This window comes from Triticum aestivum, chromosome 4D (assembly GCF_018294505.1).
Source record: "Triticum aestivum cultivar Chinese Spring chromosome 4D, IWGSC CS RefSeq v2.1, whole genome shotgun sequence".
NCBI classification, from domain to species: Eukaryota; Viridiplantae; Streptophyta; class Magnoliopsida; order Poales; family Poaceae; genus Triticum; species Triticum aestivum.
In genome coordinates this window covers 256,378,686-256,401,428 of record NC_057805.1, presented here as the reverse complement: position 1 = coordinate 256,401,428, position 22,743 = coordinate 256,378,686, and positions in this window count along the sequence as shown.

Genomic DNA, 22,743 nt, shown 5'->3' with positions numbered 1-22,743 from the left:
GGAAGCTTCTATGCAGCACACTTTGGCAGATGATCAGCTATGCTATTTTCAACACGGGGTACGTGCTCCGTTTGCAATCCGTCAAAGCATTCCTCCAATCTTCTCACTTCCTCAACGTATGCCTCCATCAATGGGCTTTGATAGTACTTGTTAAATTGTCTCACCACGAGCTGTGAATCTCCTCGAATGATCAGATTCTTAATTCCCAATTCTGCAGCAATCCTGAGCCCGGCATGGAGCCCTTCATCTTCTTATGTATTGTTGGTTGCCTCTTCCCGGGAAAAATGCATCTGGACGATTTACTTCAAGTGCTCCCCGGAGGGGGCGACAAGAAGCCCGCCAGCTCCTACACCTTGTAGGGAAAATGCACCATCAAAATACATAATCCATTGTTGGGGTGATTCCTTGCCGGGGATGATGGTCTCTGGTACTTCCTCATGAGGGGTTGGCGTCCATTCTGCAATAAACTTTGCCAATACCCTGCTCTGGATAGTTGACGTGCTCTCAAACTTCAAACCAAAACTGGATAACTCCAAAGCCCACTCCAATATTCTGCCAGTAGCCTTATGGTTTCGGAGTATCCTTTGCAATGGGAAACGAGTGACAACCGTAATCTCGTGGGCTTGGAAGTAGTGGCGTAGTTTCCCCGAGGCCATGATGAGACCAAAGATCAACTTTTGCACGCCAGAGTACCTCGATCTAGCCCCCTGCAGTAAGGAGCTGACGAAGTACACTGGGCGCTGCACCACTTTCCTCCTTGCCGTGTCCTTGGGGTTGCTCTCGCTGCCGTGCTCATTTCGGTCCTGATCCCTCTTTGGCTCTGCCGGTCCTGGCTCACTCTCTACTTCATCCACTTCCCGCCGGGCCACCAAGGCTGCGCTAACCACTTGGTTGGTTGCCGCTAAGTACAGCATCAACGGTTCTTGTGGTTTGGGAGCAACCAAGGTAGGCACAGAGGACAAGTAGGTCTTCAACTCTTGCAAAGCTGCATCTGCTTCTGGAGTCCACTTCATGGGCCCTGTCTTCTTTGAAATTTTGAAGAATGGCAGGGCGCGCTCGGCAGACTTGGAGATGAACCTGCATAGCGCAGCAATGCACCCTATCAGACGCCTCACATCCTTAACTGTCTTTGGCGCTTGGATCTGCTTAGTAGCTTTAATCTTGTTAGGGTTGGCTTCGATCCCCCGATGGGACACAAAGAACCCAAGCAGCTTGCCGGAGGGAACGCCAAACACACACTTCTCCGGGTTGAGCTTCAAGTTGATATTGCGCAAATTAGAAAATGTCTCCTCCAAATCCTGAATAAGGGTGGCTCTATCCTCGGTCTTGACCACAATATCATCCATATAAGCTTCAATGTTTATATGTAGATGTGGCTCAAAACCAATCTGGACTGCCCTTGCAAAAGTGGACCCGGCACTTTTCAATCCAAATGGCACGCAGATAAAACAGTACGTACCACATGGAGTGATGAATGATGTCTTCTCTTCATCTTCCTTGGACATGAAGATTTGGTGATACCCAGAATATGCATCCAGAAAGGAGAGCAAATCACAGCCTGAAGTGGAATCCACAATATGATCGCTGCGCGGCAAGGGAAATGGGTCCTTCGGGCAAGCTTTGTTGAGGTCTGTGAAATCTATGCAAAGCCTCCACTTCTCGTTAGCCTTCTAGACTACCACTGGATTTGCCAACCATGTGGGATGTAGCACTCCTCTGACCAAACCAGCTGCTTCAAGCTTCTTGATCTCTTTCGTAATGAACTGCTGCCTCTCCAAGGCCTGGTTCCGGACTTTCCGCTTGACAGGTCGGGCGTGGGGGCAGACAGCAAGGTGGTGCTCAGTTACCTCCCTGGGAACACCGGGGATATCAAATGGTTGCCAGGCAAACACATCGATATTCGCCCGCAGGAAGGCAACGAGCGTGCTTTCCTATTTGTCATCGAGGGTGGCGCTGATAGTGAAAGTACCATAGACGCCAGCCAGCCCTGCCGTGACCTTTTTCACTTGGGGTGCAGCGACCATGGATCTCTTACTGTTGGAACTCTCCGGAAAGTCATCAACAGGTGCAGCGCACTCCGAAGAGATACGCTTCCTGGATTCCTTGCCAGCGTCCTTGCTATCCTTCTTCTTTCCTCTGTCCTCCTTGGCAGGAACTGCTGCTGCCGCTGCCTCTGCCGCGACTGCGTCCCTGTACATCTTGTCCACGCAAATGATTGCATCCTTCTCGTCTGATGGGATGGTAATGACCCCCATAGGCCCAGGCATCTTCAAGGTGTTGTAGGCATAGTGGGATGCTGCCATGAATTTAGCCAGGACTGGGCATCCAAGAATCCCATTGTACGGCAGGGGGAGGTCGACCACATCAAACACAATCTTCTCAGTCCGGTAGTTTAGCTCTCCCTCAAACGTCACCGACAGCGTGATCTTTCCCTTAGGATGACTCCTGCCGGGATTAATTCCTTGAAATGTGCCGGTGGCCTTCAATTCATCTTCTCCTATCTGAAGTTTGCTAATAACTGCCGGGGAAATCAGATTCAACCCGGCCGCGCCGTCCACCAACATTTTTGTGGCCTTGAGGTTGCGAACTGTTGGAGAGACCAACAATGGAAAACACCCTACCACAGTGGTACGGTTAGGATGATCCTCTTCGTCAAAGATGATGGGCGTGCGTGACCATTTGAGCGGCTTCCGGGCCTCTGGCGCTGGTTCCACGGCATTGACTTCTCGTGCCCACCGTTGAGTTGGCGGTGAGAGGTGTGCAAGGATGCACCTCTGTCAATGCACAAGGAGTCAGTGGCCTTCTGAAACTCCTGCTCACTGGTTTCCTCTTCATCCCCTCCATTGCTCTCATCATCACATGTTTCCTTCTCTCGACCTCTGGCGGGCTTTACTTGGTTCCGGAAGGGTTTGCCGGGGCAATTTACTTCACCGCCTCGGCCCTTATCGCCAGCGACATTCTGATCCTTTTCCTTGTCACGCTTCTCATATTCTGCTCTTTGTCTCTTAACAAGCTACTCATCATGATAACACTCTTGAAGGTCGTGGCCTTTGGTCTGATGAATCTTGCAACACGGCTCATCACCCTTCTCAGCCTTCTCGGCAGCCATGGCCTCCCTGCAGTCAGCGCACATGATAGCTTCCTTGCCGGGGACCTCAGCCTTGGCCTTCTTGCTGGTACTAGGTGTACCCGATCCTTCTACAGTCATCACTGTCTTATCCTTCTACTTTTTACTATGCTTCTTGCTCTTCTTATACTAGGTTGATTCATCATCATCCTCTGAATCGACATTGGTGCAATCTTCCTCTCCGGGCAACTTCCTTCCCTCCTCCATTCGAGCACACTTATCCACCAAGGTATAGAGCTCCTTCACAGTCTTGGGCAACCGCACGATCATCTTGGAACGGATCCGGCGGTTGCGCACATTAGACTGGAAGGCAGCAATCACAACTGCTGGATGGATATTTGGGATGTTCCTATGGACCTTGCAGAATCTCTGTAAATAGTTACAGAGGGTCTCTCTTTCCTTCTATTGGAGAAGTTGCAAATCGCTGGGTCGACCTGGCCCTTGATGGCTGCCAGTGAAGGCGCCAATGAATTCATGGCACAGGTCAGCCCATGATGAGATGGAGTTCTCCGGCAGGTGCATCAGCTAAGACCTCACATTGGACTTGAGAGCCAAAGGGAAGTAGTTGGCAAACACCTTCTCATCTATTCCCCCGGCAGCCTGAACAACGATGGTGTAGATGCTCAGAAACTCTGCCGGGTTCAGCCTCCCATCATACTTCTCGGGTATCTCTGGCTTGAACGTGCGAACGGACGACCAACAGACTTGCCGCAGCTCACAAGTAAAGGCAGGGCACCCAACTTCAAAAGGTAGGCACCCGCCAATACCGAGCGCAGGCTCGTCGACGTCGGGGCCATCGCACCCATTGGTTCGGCAATGGTCGTTGCGGCGTCGCTCGACGACGACGCGCGCGTCTCTCACCCGTCTATCCTATGGGGCTCGTCGTCGGCCTGGACGTATTTGAGGGTTAGAAGAGGCCATCGAGACGTCGTTAGGTTCTTGATTCCGCTGCGCCCGCGCTGGGTGTCGTGGCAGGGACTACACCATGGGGGTGTCCCCTTCCAAACGGCTAGCAGCACGAGCCGTGGTCATCGCTTGGGGAGGCCGTGGCAGACCAGCTCGCTGGGAGCCCCCAGCCTCGGCAAAACTAAGCAGACTTTGGATGGTGGCACGCCATTCGTCCATCTGCTCAACCGCTGGTGGAAACCTCACTAGCAGCTGAGTCTGCGCCATGGCCTCCATGGCTGTACTTGGCATGGGTGATGATGAAGTAGATCGCACCGCCGCCTGGCTCCTGATGGTGCCAGCAGCGGCAGCACTGCGCCCCCGCTGTTGCGGGGCAGCCACCTGGATGGCAGGATGGCACGGCGAAGGCGCTAGAGGGCCGGCGGCTCCGCCGGGCGCAGCGACTTGGTCGACCCGTCCCGGGGGAGGTGCACGCACTGCGGTCGCTCCCGTGGTGGGGGCGGCTGGATGGCAACAAATCACCCCGGACCGAGCGCCATTGCTGCGGCTGTGCCCGTTGGCGGGAGGAAGGGACGCGGGTGGAGTAACCCCTTCACCCGTACCTTGTGGAGCATGGCCATCGGGGCGTTGCTGATGCTGTTCTCCTCCGATGTTTCCCGCTCCTGTGTCGGCTGCGGGGGAAGTGGTGACGGGGTCTCCTGCACCAACCACATCCCCAGTAGCGTCCACGTCCTCGCATGTCTCCGCATCCCCCGCAGTATTAAAGGCAGTGGGCGGTGGAGCCTTCGAGGTGAATGGATGATCCGAAGCACCGGATTTCTTCTTGGGCGCCATGGTCGATGGCGCCGTCAAGGGTGAAGATGGCGATGAAGATGATGCGCTGTGCACGCTTTCAGGTTCGCGCGAGCGATCCCCCTACCTGGCGCACCAAAGATGTCGTGGGAAACCACGGCCACCTATGGGACCAAGGGCCCCTTGCTGGTTCGGAAGGGGGGATGTCGCATTGCACAAAGAGCAAAAGAACGTGCGGCAGCGTGGCAACGATCATATATGCAATTTTACCCAGGTTCGGGCCGCCGTGAGGCGTAAAACCCTAATCCTGTTTTGGTGGATTGATGGTGGAAGAATGGTGGTGGAGCGGAGTACACTTGCCCGGTAGGGGCGGCAGTGGCTACACGCGTATGGGTGTGTGTGTGTTGTCCAACCTTCCAACCCTTTATACGGTTGCCATGGGCCTTCTTTTATAGATTAAGGGGTCACCACAATGCCAAAACAGTCATTATGGACTGATAAGATAGCAAACAGTGCTATCATACCTAACTCTGCAGGCTGACAGAGTGCATTAAATGCACCGCTCAACGTCACATCGTTGCTTGCCCGGCAAGCACTGCCGGGCTGTTTTGCCAGCTTCATACCTGCTTGCTTGACACGTTGAAGGACTGGTGTCATCTGTTGGCATTTCTTGTAGAAAGAGGCCCCATGTGGCAAATGTCTGCCACTTAGTCACTTTGCGGCTTGACACCGCACTGATTGATGATGTGGGTCATGGCGGAGTGGTTGGATGAAGTGGTTTTGCCTCTGTGAGCCCCGGCAGGACCTGCCGAGATGTCTTGGACGTCTTCTTTCGGGGGTTGCCCCGTCCTTGTCGAGCTCGTTTGCCCGGCAAGGGAGGCTTTTCTCTTGGTGGCATCTTACTTCTCTGGCTTGATCTTGATCCCCTTGATCTGCATGTTGGCCCTTTGATGACCTTGGTCTCATGCTCTTTGGTTTGGGTTCGTGAATCGATCCTGTTGCCGTGCCTGTGCACAGTCTAGGCAACAGACGCAGGGTTTGTTGCACCGATAGCTGGGGCACTTCATCTTGACCAGAGCCCGCCCAGAGTCAGCGACGGCGGAGGCGAGCTGTTCCTCTGGGTCAAAGCATGGATCAGTGCCACTGACATGTGTGCCAGAGGCAACCAGTAAATGGTAGAGTTAAAATGCAATTGCACAAATGATGTGAAATATTGTAAGACATGGGATGCAGCTTACCGCGACGGTAAACAACAGCATCGGCCATTATGACCCTCCGTAAGTACATGGACCGGCATGTTAAGTACAACAGGGTTTGCATCCACCAAACATAGCAAATGGGCAGCATCTCTAGTATATCTTCATTGTGGAGAGTAGCTGATGTAGGGTAGAACCCTAGCGGCCTGATCTTTCATGATTGGAGCGGACCCTACGAAGAACACGAAGAACACGAGGGGAAACACAAGAGAATCACTCAAACCAACAAGATTTGATTACAGAGGTGCTAGATCCTTGGAACACAAAGAGATACATGATCCAAATCCAACAAAGGACGATACAAGAGGTAACTAGTTCTTCTCCGTGAGGAGGCCTTGAGGGGGGTCTTCCCGCGAGGGGTCTTGAATCCGCTTGGGGGATCTTCTCCGAAGAGGTCGTGAACTCCAATGGAGAAGTAACCAAGTGGATGAGCAACGCTCTATCTCTCAATTGAGCTAATCCTTTGTTAGCCCTAACTAGGAGGAGGAGGAGGTCTATTTATAGTCTTAGTGCAAATGGGGGCGAAGTGAAGGGGTACATGGGCCTCGGGCCCGAAACTGTGCGCAGACAGGTACCGGACGTCCAGTGGGTTCTGGTCGTCCGGTGGCTCGCGGATGTCCGGACGTTCGGAGGTCGCTGGACTTCCGTCATTCGGCTCGGTTGAAGTGGCACCGGATTTCCGGAGATGGCCGGTCGTCCGGTCCTCGGACGTCCGGTCACTTCGGACTTCCACTGATTTTGGTTGGGTGTGGTGGTGCCTGTCGTCCGGTGGTGCTCGGTCGTCCGGGCACAGGGAGGTGTCGGTCGTCCGGTCCTGGATGGACGTCCTACCGCTGTAGCGTTCACTAGCCTGGCTTCCTCTGGCTGGCGTGGCCTTCAGGTACCAGACGTCCGGTCTGGAGCGGTCGTCCGATGGCTGCAGCTCTTCTTGCATCTCTTCTTCTTGTACCTCATACTTGGTGTCCTTGCCGTCTTGTCCGTTGGATGTAGCTGCTCCGTGGCCTTCGTCCAAGTACCTGATCACACATAGTGTTTCTGCTTGAGGTAGTAGCCATGTCACATTTGTAGAAAGTGGTAATTCGGAGAGGAGCGAGTTCACCTTATCTTCGATATCGTTTGCTCGAGCTCTTGTCATTGGTCCAGGTGGTGTTGAGGGAGATGTTGATACGTCCATGGGGATGACCGTGGGATGCTCCGCATCATCTCCCTCCCCCTTGGGAAAGATCCGACCTCAGATCGAAATCTTCATCACCATGGTAGGGCGAGAGATCCTTGACGTTTAAGACGTCGCTCACGTTGTACTTGTCACGCGGGAGGTCGATCTTGTAAGCGTTTTTGTTGTAGCGTGCGAGCACCTTGAAGGGTCCATCGGCTCGTGGTAGAAGTTTGGACTTGCGTTCATTGGGGAAGCCTTCCTTGCGAAGGTGTAGCCACACAAGATCTCCAATGTTGAATATCATGGGTTGCTTGTTGACGTTGAGCTTGGTCGCGAGTCGTTGTACTTGGCACTCGATTTTGTGCCTTGTATCTTCATGCATCTTCTTGAGGTAGCTCACTCGGGCACTCGCATCCATGTTGATGCGCTCTTGGAGTGGTAGAGGAAGAATGTCCAATGGGGACAATGGGTTGAAACCGTAGACGATCTCGAAGGGGGACTTGACGATAGTCTTATGTCCTGCACGGTTGTAGGCGTACTCGGCAATGGGTAGGCGCTCCTCCCACTCCTTGATGTTCCTCTTAATCAACACGCGTAGTAGAGTGGAGAGCGTTCGGTTCGTCACTTCCGTTTGCCCATCGGTTTGTGGATGGTATGCGATGGAGAATAGGAGCTTGATTCCGAGCTTGGCGCATAAGATCTTCCAAAAGTAACTCAAGAACTTGACGTCGCGGTCCGAAACAATCGTCTTTGGCACTCCATGTTGGCGCAAGATTTCTCTACAAAAATGATTTGCAACATGTGAAGCATCGTCTATCTTGTTGCAAGGAATGAAATGAGCCATCTTGGAGAACCGGTCCACAACAACAAACACGGAATCCTTTCCATTTCTAGTCCTAGGCAAACCAAGCACAAAATCCATGCTAATATCTTCCCATGGGTGATATGGAATTGGAAGGGGTGTATAAAGACCATGAGATTGAGATTTGTACTTAGCTTTGTGACATGTCGAACATCGGTTGGTGAAGCGTGAGACGTCGCAGAACATCTTGGGCCAAAAATAGTTCTTAGAGAGCGTAGAAAATGTCTTGCCGCGTCCAAAGTGTCCCATTAGTCCTCCTCCATGAGATTCTTGCAAAAGTAACAAATGAAGAGAAGACACGGGGATGCAAAGTTTGTTAGCTCTCATAAGACAATCATCTTTGATGTAATGGCGTTCCCAAGATGTATGTGTCAAACATTTAGCATAAGGAATAGGAAAAGTAGGATCATGCGCATACAAGTCTTTTATGTGCTCAAAGACAATGACATTCAATTCAAGTTTAGTAACAAGCATGCATATGCGGGAAAGCTCATCCGCCACAACGGTTTCCTTGCCTTTGATATACTTGATGACATAAGTAAAAGACTCAATGAACTCACTCCATTTAGCATGACGCTTGTTCAACTTAGTTTGACCCTTAAGATACTTAAGCGTTTCATGATCGGTATGAATGATAAATTCATGAGGGCGAAGATAATATTCCCATTCACGCAAAACTCATACTAAAGCATAGAGCTCTTTGTCATAGATGGGATAGTTGAGTTGCACTCCGGAGAGTTTCTCACTAAAGTATGCTATGGGGCGCTTCTCTTGCGTTAACACACCTCCTATGCCATTACCGCTAGCATCGCAATGAATTTCAAAAGGTTTGTCAAAGTTGGGTAATGCAAGAACGGGAGCATGAGTAAGCAAATTCTTAAGTTCATTCAATGCGGTATCTTGGGATGGTCCCCAAACAAATGGTGCATTTTTCTTACTCAAAGCATGCAAAGGGGATGCAATGGTGCTAAAATCCTTGACGAATCTACGATAGAAACTGGCTAAACCAAGAAAACTACACACTTATTGCAAGTTGGTTGGTTGGGGCCAAGTTTTAATAGCATTAATCTTAGATTCATCTACATGAACACCCTTAGAAGACACAACGAAACCAAAGAAAACAAGCTTATCAACACCAAAAAGGCATTTGTCCATATTAGTATAAAGGCGCTCTTTCCTAAGGGTTTGCAACACGGTTCTAAGATGGGTGACATGATCTTTGAGAGATTGTCTAAACACAAGAATATCGTCAAAATAGACCACAACAAATATGCCAATGTAGGGGCGAAGAACAAAATGCATGACTCTCATGAAAGTGCCTGGTTCTTCGGATAAACCCATTGGCATAACAAGCCATTCATATAAGCCAAATTTGGTCTTAAATGCGGTTTTCCATTCATCACCTTCTTCGATGCGTATTTAATAGTAGCCACTCTTAAGATCAATCTTAGAGAAAATGGTGGCTCCGCTAAGCTCATCTAGCATATCATCTAAGCGTGGAATGGGGTAACAATATCGCACGGTAATAGCATTGATAGGATGGCAATCAGAACACATGCGATATGTACCATCTTTTTGGGGAACAAGGATTATCGGGATGGCACAAGAGCTCAAACTTTCTCGTACATGGGCGTTGTCAATGAGTTGTTGTACTTGCCGTTGGATCTCCTTAGTTTCCACGGGGTTGATGCAGTAGGCAGCCTTGTTAGGAAGGGGTGCTCCGGGGATGAGGTCGATTCGGTGTTCGATGCCTTGTAGAGGAGGTAGACCCGGAGGTAGCTCGTCGGGGAATACATCTTGGAATTCCTGCAATAGAGAAGATAACACTAAAGGTAGATTGTGACAGGTGTTAGTTTTGGGTGCCCCGTCCTTGCATAAAAGGACATAGTGCATCACACTTGATGGGTTCTCATACACTTCTCTCATCTCACTTTTGGTGGCAAATAGGACTAGGTTTTTCTTGTCGCTCATCATGGAGGCACTCAATTTGGGCTTGTGGCGCTCGCTCTCTTTTTGGTGGTTCGCTCTCTCACTATTCTCTCCATGATGGGTGGCTTGCTTGTCGGTTATCACTTGGTTTGGAGAGATTGGTCGTAGCATATATTCCTTTCCTTTCATCTTGAATCCATAATGATTCGTTCGCCCGTTGTGGATGACACCTCGGTCAAATTTCCATGGTCGTCCAAGAAGAAGGTGGCAAATGGACATCGGAACAACATCACACTCCAAAGTGTCTTCGTAAGCTCCGATCTTGAAGGAGACTTGCACCATATGCTCGACTTGGATAGTGCCGGAGTCGCTAAGCCATTGGACTTTGTAGGGATGTGGGTGCTTCATTTTGACCAATTGGAGCTTGGAACATAGTTCTTCACTTGCCAAGTTATGACAACTCCTTCCATCGATGATCACCTTCGCGGACCATCCATTGATGCCTGCTTTGGTGTGGAAGATATGGCATCTTTGGTCTTCGTCTTGTTGATGTTGAAGTGTCAAGACCTTGGAGACAACAAGAGTGGGACTTGAATCATCATCACAAAAGACTTGATTATCTTCATCGTCGTTCACTTGCCGGTGCATGGCCACTTGCTCAAGGGCTTCCATTTCCTATTCACTCATGGAGTGATAGGTTCCGTCATCATTGAGGATCATGGTGCGCTTGTTGGTACACTCAAATGACTTGTGGCCTCGGCCGCCGCATGTGAAGCACTTGAGTGAATTTGTCTTGATGGTCTCATCGGTTGGAGTAGATGATGATGAAGCTCTCGGCTTGAAGTTGCTTGTAGTAGGAGGACGACTTGAGGTTTTCGAAGTTTTCTTGTAATTTGACTTGTCGCCGTTGCTTGTAGATGACTTGGTTGGGGTAGAAGGTGTTGGAGTCATTGAAGCTTGGTTGTTTGGGTAGCCGTAGCTCTTGGAAGAGTACTTGGCGTACTTGAAGTCATCTTGTACTTAGTGTTCTGCCTTGGTAGCTTGATGCACTAGCTCGATGAGGTTTGATTACGGTTGAAAATCCGCAATCTTCTTGATACGATGATTGATTCCATTCAAGAAACGTGCCATAGTTTGCTCATCATCTTCCGTGACATTTTCTCTTATCATGGCAATCTCCATTTCCTTGTAGTATTCTTCAACGCTCTTTGTTCCTTGCTTGAGGAGTTGGAGTTTCATGAAGAGGTCGCGGTTGTAGTATGTTGGCACGAAACGTGATCTCATGACATCCTTCATTTGATCCCAAGTGGTGATGGGTGGTTCACCTCTTGCCTCTCGGCGCCCAATGACTTGTTCCCACCAAATGAGGACATAATCTTGGAACTCAAGGCACGCCATAGCGATATTCTTCTCTTCCTCATAGGTTTGCAAACGAAAGATCTTGTCGACCTTCAATGCCCATGAAAGGTACTCTTGGGGATTATTGCTTCCGGTGAATTTGGGCATGGTGAACTTGAGTTTGCCGTAGCGTTGCTCTTCATTATGTTGGGGTTGAGGGTGATGACGACCTTGAGGAGGATTGTCTCCCTAAACATGCTCTTGTCGTCGAGGGTTATCAACCTCATTTTGTTCTTGGCGAACTTGGGCTTCTTTCTGAGGAGCTTGTGGAAATTGACGATGCAGTCGAGCTTGATGGTTGCTCTCTTGAACTTCCTCGCGAAGTGCTTCTTGTTGCTCGCACATTTGACCGTTGCGGTCAGCGATGGCGCGACTTGTTTCATGGAGGGCACGTTGCGCCTCGAGTGCTTGAGCTTCACACCGTTGTTGTTGTTGTCGGAGCGCCTCGGCGTCTTGCTCCTCTTGATGTTGGCGCGCTCGTTCTTCTTCTTGTTGGTGTAGACGTTGACGTTCTTGTGCTTGCGCGAATGTAGCTTGGTTTTGACGATGTCGATGCTCTTGAGCTCGAAGTTGCTCTTGATGATCGGTGTCGTGTAGTGGATTGCGATTTGCTTGACGATCTTGACGCGCGGCTCGTCGAAGAGTGTTCGATGTCGGAGTACTTGAGCCGGAGATGGTGTCGTTGGAGTGTCGACTTGAGAGGCTCTGTCTTGAGTAGGACGAAGAGGTAGAAGAGCGGTAACCAACAAGGCGCGGATCTCGTGCATTCTTGCATTGCTCTCTTGCTTTTGTTCGTCGAGCTTGTTGTCGAAGTAGTCTCTTGTACGTTGCTCGGAGAGTCGCAAGTCGGTGGCGAGGTTGTCGATGCGGTCGCTCATTGCTTGTTGTTCTTGATGCAAAGCTCGTTGTGTGCCAAATAGGTGTATCTTGGTGACGTAGTTGTTCGGGTCGTCGTCTTGTTCTAGGAAGAGGGGGTTGGTAGAAGAACTTGGCCTATCCATCATTCCAAGCAAATATGTGAGTGGGAAAAAGAGAAGAACTTATACCAAATGTACCTTGACCGATGTTGAAGATGGATCAATGATCACTCAAATGTGTAACAAGGAAATAGCACAATTGGTACCAATTCTTGTCGGTTCTCACACCTACACAAATAAAGCTTATGTTGGGGCTTGGTTAGGATGGTGGCACAAAATTTGATGCAATTGTTAGTGAGCCTCAATAATGTTGGAAAAGATTCACAATTTTGCAAATGCAACAAGTAGACCTATTGCAAGATATGGTACACGGAAACACACACGCAAATAGATAAGTGGGGTCATGCAACCAAGGAATGAGCCAAAATGTGGAATCCACGAAACTGCTCTTGTTGCACAACACTAGAGAGACGCTAGTACGATTGCACAATAGGTGGATATGAAACTTGTGCACAACCTACTAAGTAAAAATGCAACGATTTCTATCCCAAGTATGTTATATGTATGGTATTTTGATGATATGATCCAAGATGATCGAGTATGACAATCTTAATGTGGTATGATGCTATGGTTCTTGCTTATAAGCTCTTTGCTTATCTTTCCCTTTTGCTTAAAATCTTGTTTGGCTCTTTCTCTTTTGAGCTCTTTTCTCATGCAAAACTTCATGAACCAAGATAGCAATTGTGTATGCGATGACAACCTTGTGACACAAGAGGTGATACCAAGATATGCACCATGATGATATGGTATGTATGCTATGGGAAGTATGATCACTAATGTGCACAAGTAACGTTGCCGGCAATACTCAAAGGATAGTCTTGATGGGTAAGTTACGCAAAATGGGCGATGGTGGTTATCAATGTAATGGCAAGGAGTAGAAAATGATGTCGTCGAAGTTATCGTCCTTGCTTACGGTTGAGGGTAGCAAAATGGTGAAGTGGTCGATGTCGAGTCCTTGGCGAAGATGAGCGGCGGTGATGACGATGTCGAACCGTCCCTTGTTAGCCGAAACACCATAGGAAACGATGAACCACAACTCAAATTCTCAAAACCAAATGTGTTAAAATTATGCCAGTGTGTGTAACGTGTGCGTATGCGGAAGTGGAATGGGTTTTGGAGTGTGTATGCGTAGGTGCGGCGGTGGCTGAAAACTTTCGGGTGAAAATTTTCAGTTTCGTCAGGAAACGTCGGACGTCCGGTGGATGTCGGACGACCGGTGGTCGGAAGTCCGGTAGCTAGCGGACGTCCGTTGCCTAGGCGATTTCGGGAACGGGATGAACTCGGGGGTTCGAGGTGGAGGTGGCAAAATTGGTCAAATTCGACCGGTTTTGTGGATGGAAAAGGTGGAGATGATGGGGGAAAGCTAGATCCACTCGTGGCAAAGCAAATCCATGGATCAAATCCAACAATACTTCATCACACCAACAAATCACAATAATTATTGGGGCTATTTTTGGTGGGGATTTTCGAAATTGGGAAAGAACACAACAAAATCAAGCTAGAAAACAAGGTGTAAGGGCTCCAAAAACGTGATCAACATGGCTCATGATACTAAGATAATGTAGGGTAGAACCCTAGCGGCCCGATCTTTCACGATTGGAGGGGACCCTATGAAGAACACGAAGAACACGAGGGGGAAACACGAGCGAAAAAAAACAAGAGAATCACTCAAACCAACAAGATTCGATTACATAGGTTCTAGATCCTCGAAACACAAAGAGATACACGTTCCAAATACAACAAAGGACGATACAAGAGGTAACTAGTTCTTCTCCGTGAGGAGGCCTTGAGGGGGGTCTTCTCGTGAGGGGTCTTGAATCCGCTTGGGGGATCATCTCTGAAGAGGTCGTGAACTCCGATGGAGAAGTAACCAAGTGGATGAGAAAAGCTGATGTAGGGTAGAACCCTAGTGGCTGATCTTTCACGAAATGGAGGGGATCCTACGAAGAACACGAGGGGCAATGTGAGGGAAATCACGAGGGGAAACGAGAGAAACACTCAAATAGACAAGATACAATCACACATGTGCTAGATCCATGAACACAAAGAGATACACGATCCACAATCAACAAAGGACGATACAAACGGTAACTAGTTCATCTTCGTGAGGAGGTCTTGAGGGGTCTTCCCATGAAGGGGTCTTGAATCCATGGTGGATCTTCTCCGAAGAGGGAGTGGTCTCTCTTGATGGAGTAGATCCGAATGGATGAGCAAAGCTCTATATCAAGTGAGCTAAACCTATGCTAACCCTAACTAGGAGGAGGTGGAGGAGTATATATAGTCTAGGTCCACAAAGGGGTAAGCGGGAGAGGGATACATGGTCCTCAGTCCTGATCTCTGTGCGCCGATAGGCGTCGGACGTACGACGACTGTCGGTCGTCCGGTCGCTCGCGGGCGTCCGATCGTCCGGAAGTCTTCGGACTTCCGACGTTTTGGCTCTGGTCTGATAGAGTCGGACGTCCGGTCTGCGTCGGTCGTCCGGGCGCTGATGAGTGTCAGACGTCCGGTGGCTGGCGGTCGTCCAGGTGCTGTAGGTTGCCTCGGCTGGAGTCGATCTGGCTGGTGGAATCTCCAGGCATCGGACGTCCGGTAAGGCCTGGTCGTCCGGTGTCTATCAGACGTTCGAGAGTTGTAGCTTCCTGTCAGCTCTTCCTTTTGTTCCTCGCGCTTGGTGTACTCGCCGTCTTGTCCATGGTCTTCCTCTTGGTTCCTGGTCATGCATAGCACACATGTTTGAGGTAGTAGCCATGTCTCACATGTGGAAAGTGATGACTCGGAGAGGAGCGAGTTCACCTTGTGTCCAATGCCGTATACTTGAGGTCTCATCTTATGTTCTCTTGGGGCTTGGAGAGTAGACGTAGTGTACATGGGGATGATCGTAGGATGCTCCGCATCATCTCCCCCCCTTGGGAAAGATCCGACCTCGGATCGTGATCCTCATCACCATGGAAACGGTTGTCGTGGATGGACTTGTAGTTGGACGAAGTTGAAGACATGGCGCAATCCAAGTACTCCAAGGTGTCTCCGATATGTGGTACATGCAAAATGAGCAAACACAAAGTACACTTGGAAATACAATGGTTAGCGCACACAAAGTGTCCATCAAGTAAGTATGAGTCCGTTCGGCAAGATTTTTCATGACAAAGCGCATGAAGCTTATCAAGATGATCTAGAATGATATGCAAAGCATTCATGGGAGCAAATGCAATCATTGTGCACACAAATGTGTTGTGAATATGATCAATGCAACCATTGTGCAAAATGATGTCATAATGGGACGGTTTATCAAAAACATGAACATGGTAATTGGTGCTCAATGTGACTATGTGATCATGCAATTGATGGTGGACAATATGATCATGATGTATGAATATGCCATCAAGAAAGATCACAACAAATTTGCTAAGAAAATGCACAAGATTATATATCATGGATGACATGGGAATACAAGATGCAACAGGGCAATCATAATGTGAGTCAATCCATGCATAGGGTGCAAACTTGTGGTGAGTATGATATGTCCATCGAGCATGACATGTGCGAGCACAATCAACAAATATGGAGGTGTTGGTGCAATGTGTCAAAGGAGTGTTGATGTACCAATGCTCGATGTCCTGGCATGAGTGGAGGTTCGAAGGTGCATTCAGTAAGTCCGATCACTCCTCAATGTGAAGGTCCATAGAGCCAATCTCCAATGTCGCTCCTCCGTTCGTGAGATGTATCATGTAGACAACAAGAAGGAAACAACAATGAAAGAATGACCCATCCAATATGCATATTTGAGGATGGCTCAAATGGAAGGAGTTCACCTTAGGAATGTTCACGAAGATGTTGGTGTCGCACATCGTATACACCTTGACATGACCAAGTTGTCTCATGACGGTACCACCTTGTGAATCCTACAAAATGAAAGAACATGACAAACACTCGAAAAACAAATGAGGTTAGCGGAAGTGCAAAACCTATCATTTGTGTGGTAAGATACCCAACAAGTGTAAGCATCATGCTCATCATAAGAAAGGACAAGGGAGCATTTCATAGTATGGTGGCATATGATGCGAAAACAACCAAATACAATAGGCTCAATCAAACAAGCATGCATCACAAGTGATATGCCCAAGTCTCCACGATCAATAAGCAGAGCAAGTTGGCACTCAATACAAGGGGATATTAGAGATACCACTAATGGAAACAAGAGACAATGATCAAGACAAATCAAGTGAGATGCATGAACCTATGTGTCACCAACCCAAGAAAGCGGGTTAATAATGGAACATGGGTGATGCAACGAAGCAAGTAATCATATTGATCAGGCCAAGCAAGCTAGTAGTGCGAAGATGCAAACTACTAGAGGTAATCATGTTAATCATGTAATGTGTGCAAATAGTGGGCATGAATAATTCACATGACATAGCACAAGCATGAAATCAAGATATGAGGAAGGTATCATCATTGTATTGGCAAGAAGTCCTAGGTAAATAGCAATGGAACATCATGACTCTCCCAACACAATAATCAACAATAGCATGAGGCACAAGGAAAGCATGGTAATAGCAACAAGTATCTCCACCAAGCATGCAAATACACATAGGAGTAGCATAATGGTGAATCATGGGTAGATGAAAGAAAGGGTCACAATTGCATGGCAAAGACGTAGAATCAAGCATAGCATGCAAAGTGAACACGGTAAAATGAGCATGAGGCGACAAGTGGTATATAGCCCATAGCCGTGTGAGAGCCAAGTAAAAGAGATGCGCGAAGTTCTTGCGCAAATGGAATGGTGGGAATGATAATCCACAAGATCCCAAGTCATCCTTGCTCTCAAAAGCCCATTTCTTCAACTCATGGGATTGTGAGGTTGACAAGTGTTCATAAGTACCTACACAAAACAATGACAAAGGGAAAATTGTGTGTGCGTTGTAAATGTACACATCATCCATCATGATGTGCACGTGCTTGTGTTGGATAGCAGAAAATATCCAATGCTCAAATAAATGAGATGCATGATATAGAAACATGTCATCCATCATGAGAGGTTTGTTATTATGTATAGCATAATGGATACTCAAATCGTGTAAAGCATCACGAGAAATATGTAGAGCATTGTTATTCATGGAATGCATATGGTGCACACAATTATGGGAATCATGCAAAGTATGGAATGCATCAAAATCTCCTAATAAGTATGAGGAAACTATGGGGGTCTCCTCATGAGCATTTGTAGAAACATCACATGGAGAATATTGACAACATCCAAAACAATGCATATCTGGAACAATGCGATCATGGCATGGTATAGTAGATGAATTGTGCAAATCATGTAAAGGAAGCATGGAAATATCATCACATGAAAAACAAAAGCCAATGAGCATCATCTCGTCATCTATGCCATACGTGCAAATGGAATTTATTTTAATGGGGCATGCATAGTTACTTTGTTGAGATTGTAATGATGCGATATGGGAGATATCACTCGTAGCATATGACAAGTTCAATTGATTGTCAAACATGAAGTGACCAATAGAATTTTCACATGATATCCTATGGAGCATAGCATCACAACTAGGCAATTCAACATGCTCATCATCATATTGATCATAAATTGGTAAGTCATGACATGAGGAAGTCGCACTAGCATGAAGCATGGGAATAGGTGGATCAACATCATGCAAGCAATCATTGGTGAGATAGTCCACTAGTGGGACAAGAGAAGCACCATCACCTATGTTACCTTTGGAGCATCGCTCATGTGTTGTAGGTGAGCTGTCAAAGACCAAGTCGTGGTCATCTTCAACGTGATGGAACCATGTGGGGGTGCATCATCATCCACCATGGCCATCGTCGTCTCCATTGGAGGTATGGACTCGTCGAGGATAGGCGTGTCTTCATGTAGGAGACCTAGCCCCAAAAAGGAAAACACACTCAGAGTAGAGGGTAAGTCATTAGAAATCATAGTGGCCTCACATGCCGTGTCAACTACCTCACTCACTAAGTGTTGTGGCTCACTCACTCCCTCAAGGATGCACTCACTCATATGGTTGGTGGAGTCACTCAAATGGCTCTCAACAGCACATAGGATGTGTGACATGCTCTCGTGTGTGGGGCTAGTGGTGGTCACACTCATCCTCTCATAGGAAATGCACTCAATGTCATATATGATGGAGTCACTCATCTCACTCATGGGGTGGTGGCTCTCCTCACATGGAAATTGGGACATCTCGTCATATGTGGGTGTCGGAGAGGTGTAGGTGCAAACGTCTCCAAAGATGAATGCCGTAGGAAGTGGAAAAACATCACTCTCCTCTGAGATCAAAGAGAAGGTCTCATGTGCGCTCGCATAGCTTGACTCAGAGTATGAGTCCAATATGGGCGCCATCTTCATGTTGTTGAAGAGGTTCATGCTCGTCGCCGTGGTCGAAGGGGATGGCCCTTGCTCGACATTCTTGTCACCGTCTTGTTGTTGGAGGCCCATATGATGTGGCACCTCGTAGCTCATCTCCATGACCGAAGGGAATTTCCCATGCTCGGCCATCTTCCTTCAGGGGCTTACGAAGATGGAAGTGTCACCCTCGCTTGTAGTTGGTCGCCTTGTACTTGATGATGTTGATGTAGGCGAACTCATGGGAAGTAGGTGAAGATGCCTTGATAACACTTGGCGAAGATGCCGAAGTTGTTGGTGTAGCCGTAGCTCCGTCTTGGTGTTACTCGTCTCGCGGTCTTCTCTTTTTCTCATGAAGGCCGGCCTTGGCGTGAAGTAGAGCTTGTTGGGACTTGTGCATTTGCGCTTGGCGAGCATCTTCATGATCATGATATCATTGTCGTGCTTGAGCTCGTAGTAGATGTCGTTTGTCATCGTTGTGCACATGATGCTTGGAGGTGACTTGCCCTTCATGACAATGTGGATGACGAACGTGATGGTGGTCGCCATGTAGATGTGGACGTGGACTACTTGCACTTGTATCATTTTTGCGCTCCGAAGATGATTTACTTGAACTTCGCCGCCTTGAGGATGATGAAGGGGAAGAACGGTTGATCAACAAGGTTCGAATCTCCTCCATCCTTGTATCTTCCTCCTCCTTTTGTGTGGAAAGCTTGTTGTCGAAGTAGTCTCTTGTATGTGCTTCGGAGTGTTGTATGTCGATGGCGAGGTTGTCGACGCGCTCTCGCAATCTTGATTGTGCGCCTTGCATTTGTTGTTGTAGATCGAGGATGGACACTTTGGTGATGTAGTTGTTCGCGCCGTCGTTGTTGTCGAAGACCGGAGATGAAATGCCTTTCCTATCCATCACAAGACTCGAGCAAGTATGACTGGAAGAAAGGAGAGAACTATACCAAATGTACCTTGACCGATGTTGAGAATGGATCAATGATCACTCAATAATGTAACAAGGAAATAGCACAATTGGTACCGAATCTCGTCAATTTCTCACACGTACACAAATAAGGCTAATGGTGGATCCTGGTGAGAGTGGCACAAAAATTTGATGCAAAATGTTAGCAAGAGTCAATAATATTGAAAGAGATTCACAAATTCACAAGTGTAGCAAGTAGACCAATAGCAATATGTGGCACACGGAAACACACACACGAATAGATAAATGGGGTCGTGCAACCAAGGAATGAGGACAAAATGTGGAATCCACGGAAAACGCTCGTGTTGCACAACTCAAGAGAGACGCTAGCACGATTGCTCAATAGGCGGATACGACACTTGTGCATAACCTATAAGATGCAAAATGGATAAACTTTCTATCCCAAGTATGCTATATATGTATGGTTCTTGGTGTTTCTCACACGATGATCCAAGATGATCAAGTACGATACCATATAATATATTGTAATGCACTATGATACGATGCTATGCCTCTTGCTTACAAGCTTCTTTGCTCTCTCTCTTTGCTTAAAAACTTATTCTTTTTTATGGCCACTTATGCGAAATGCACAAACCAAGATAGCAATTGTGTATATGCGGGAACAATCTTGTGACACAAGAGATGATATGATGATACCAAGATGATATGGTATGTATGGAATGGAAGGTGTAGATCAATGATCACTAATGTGCACAAGTAGCGTGGCCGGCAATACTCAAATGGCTAGTCTCGATAGGCAAGTAACGCAAAATGGGCTAGGGGTTATCAATGCAATTTCAAGGGAAATATACAATGGTGTCATCGAGGTTACCGTCGAGGGTTTCTCGTTTGTACGCTACCGACGTCTGATGGTGAAGTAGTCAAAGTTGATGACGACCTCGTGGCGATGATGAGTGGCAGTGTTCTTGATGTAGAACGGTTCCTAATTAGCCGAAACACCTTAGGAAACGGAAAAACCGCGAACTCAAAATCTCAAGGGCAAAAGCCAAATGGTGGTAGCGGAAAGCGGTGGTAGTTTTGCACTTGGCAATGCGGAAGTGGGATGATGGGTTATGCGTGTCGAAGTTGAGGTCACCGTCCCTAAGTAGCCGAAACACCTTAGGAGACACAACACACAACACAAACAAGATTGGGTTAAGTTGGGGTGGTGGTAATGTATGGTGGGCAAGGTTACGCGAAAGTGGTGGTGGTGGTTGATGAATAAGCAACCGTCCCTAAGTAGCTGAGACACCTTAGGAGACTCGAATCGCTACTCAAGCAACCACTAATGCTATGGGGAACAAAATGGGTTAGGTTGCGGAAGGCTATGGTGGTTATACGGATGATATGGTGGAGGGCCTAGGCAAGCTTGCCAAATTTCGGAAAATTTGATGGATCCAAATGGTGTTGGTAGTATTTTTATGGGATGGGGGATGTCAATAGCTTCAAAACGAGCTAAAGAACGTCAAAATCAGAGTTCGGATGAATTAGTTATGGACAAAACAAAAATCAGCCGAAGTCTGAATCTACAGGTATCGGACGTCCGGAAATGGACGGACGTCCGGTCGTCGAACGTCCGGTCGGGCTCGGAAATCAGCTGTTTTAGCTCGGGTTTGGGGTTCCGGTCGTCCAGTAAAGGTTGGACGTCCGGTGGGTCGGGGTCAATGCGGGATTTGAGCTTCAGGACGCGATTTTGGGCGGAATTTGGGGATTTTGGGGTCAAAATTGAGGAGATTTCGTGGATGAAAAATGGAGAAACTTGGGGAGATTCTAGATCCACTTGAAACCAAGCAAATCCATGGATCAATATCAACAAAACTTCCTTGTACCAACAAATCACAAAAAAAATTGGGGCTATTTTTGATGGGGATTTTCGAAATTGAGCAAGAACACAACAAAATTAGGCTAGAAAACAAGGGTAGGGGCTCCAAATTCGTGATCAACCTTGCTCTGATCCAAGATGATGTAGGGTAGAACCCTAGTGGCCGATCTTTCATGAAATGGAGGGGATCCTACAAACAACACGAAGAACACGAGGGGCAACGCGAGGGAAATCACGAGGTGAAACGAGAAAAAACACTCAAATAGACAAGATACAATCACACATGTGCTAGATCCATGAACACAAAGAGATACACGATCCATGATCAACAAAGGACGATACAAACGGTAACTAGTTCATCTCCGTGAGGAGGTCTTGAGGTGTCTTCCCATGAAGGGGTCTTGAATCCAAGGTGGATCTTCTCCGAAGAGGGAGCGGTCTCTCTCGATGGAGTAGATCCGGATGGATGAGCAAAGCTCTATCTCAAATGAGCTAAACCTATGCTAACCCTAACTAGGAGGAGGTGGAGAAGTATATATAGTCTAGGTCCACGAAGGGGTAAGTGGGAGAGGGATACATGGGCCTCGGGCCCGATCTCTGTGCGCCGATAGGCGTCGGACGTCCGATGGCTGTCGGTCGTCCGGTCGCTCGCGGGCGTCCGGAAGTCTTCGGACTTCCGACGTTTTGACTATAGTCCGGTAGAGTCGGACATCCGGTCTGTGTCGGTGGTCCCGGCGCTGATGAGTGACAGATGTCCGGTGGTTGGAGGTCGTCCGCGCGCTATAGGTTGCCTCGGCTGGAGTCGATCTGGCTAGTGGAGTCTCCAGGCGTCGGACATCCGGTAAGGCCCGGTCGTCCGGTGTCTGTCAGAAGTTCGAGAGCTGTAGCTTCCTGGCAGCTCTTCCTCTTGTTCCTCGCGCTTGGTGTACTCACCGTCTTGTCCATGGTCTTCCTCTTGGTTCCTGGTCATGGATAGCACACATGTTTGAGGTAGTAGCCATGTCTCACATGTGGAAAGTGACGATTCAGAGAGGAGCGAGTCCACCTTGTGTCCAATGGCGTATAATTGAGGTCTCGTCTTATGTTCTCTTGGGGCTTGGAGAGTAGACGTAGTGTACATGGGGATGATCGTAGGATGCTCCGCATCAAAAGCTCTATCTCCCAAT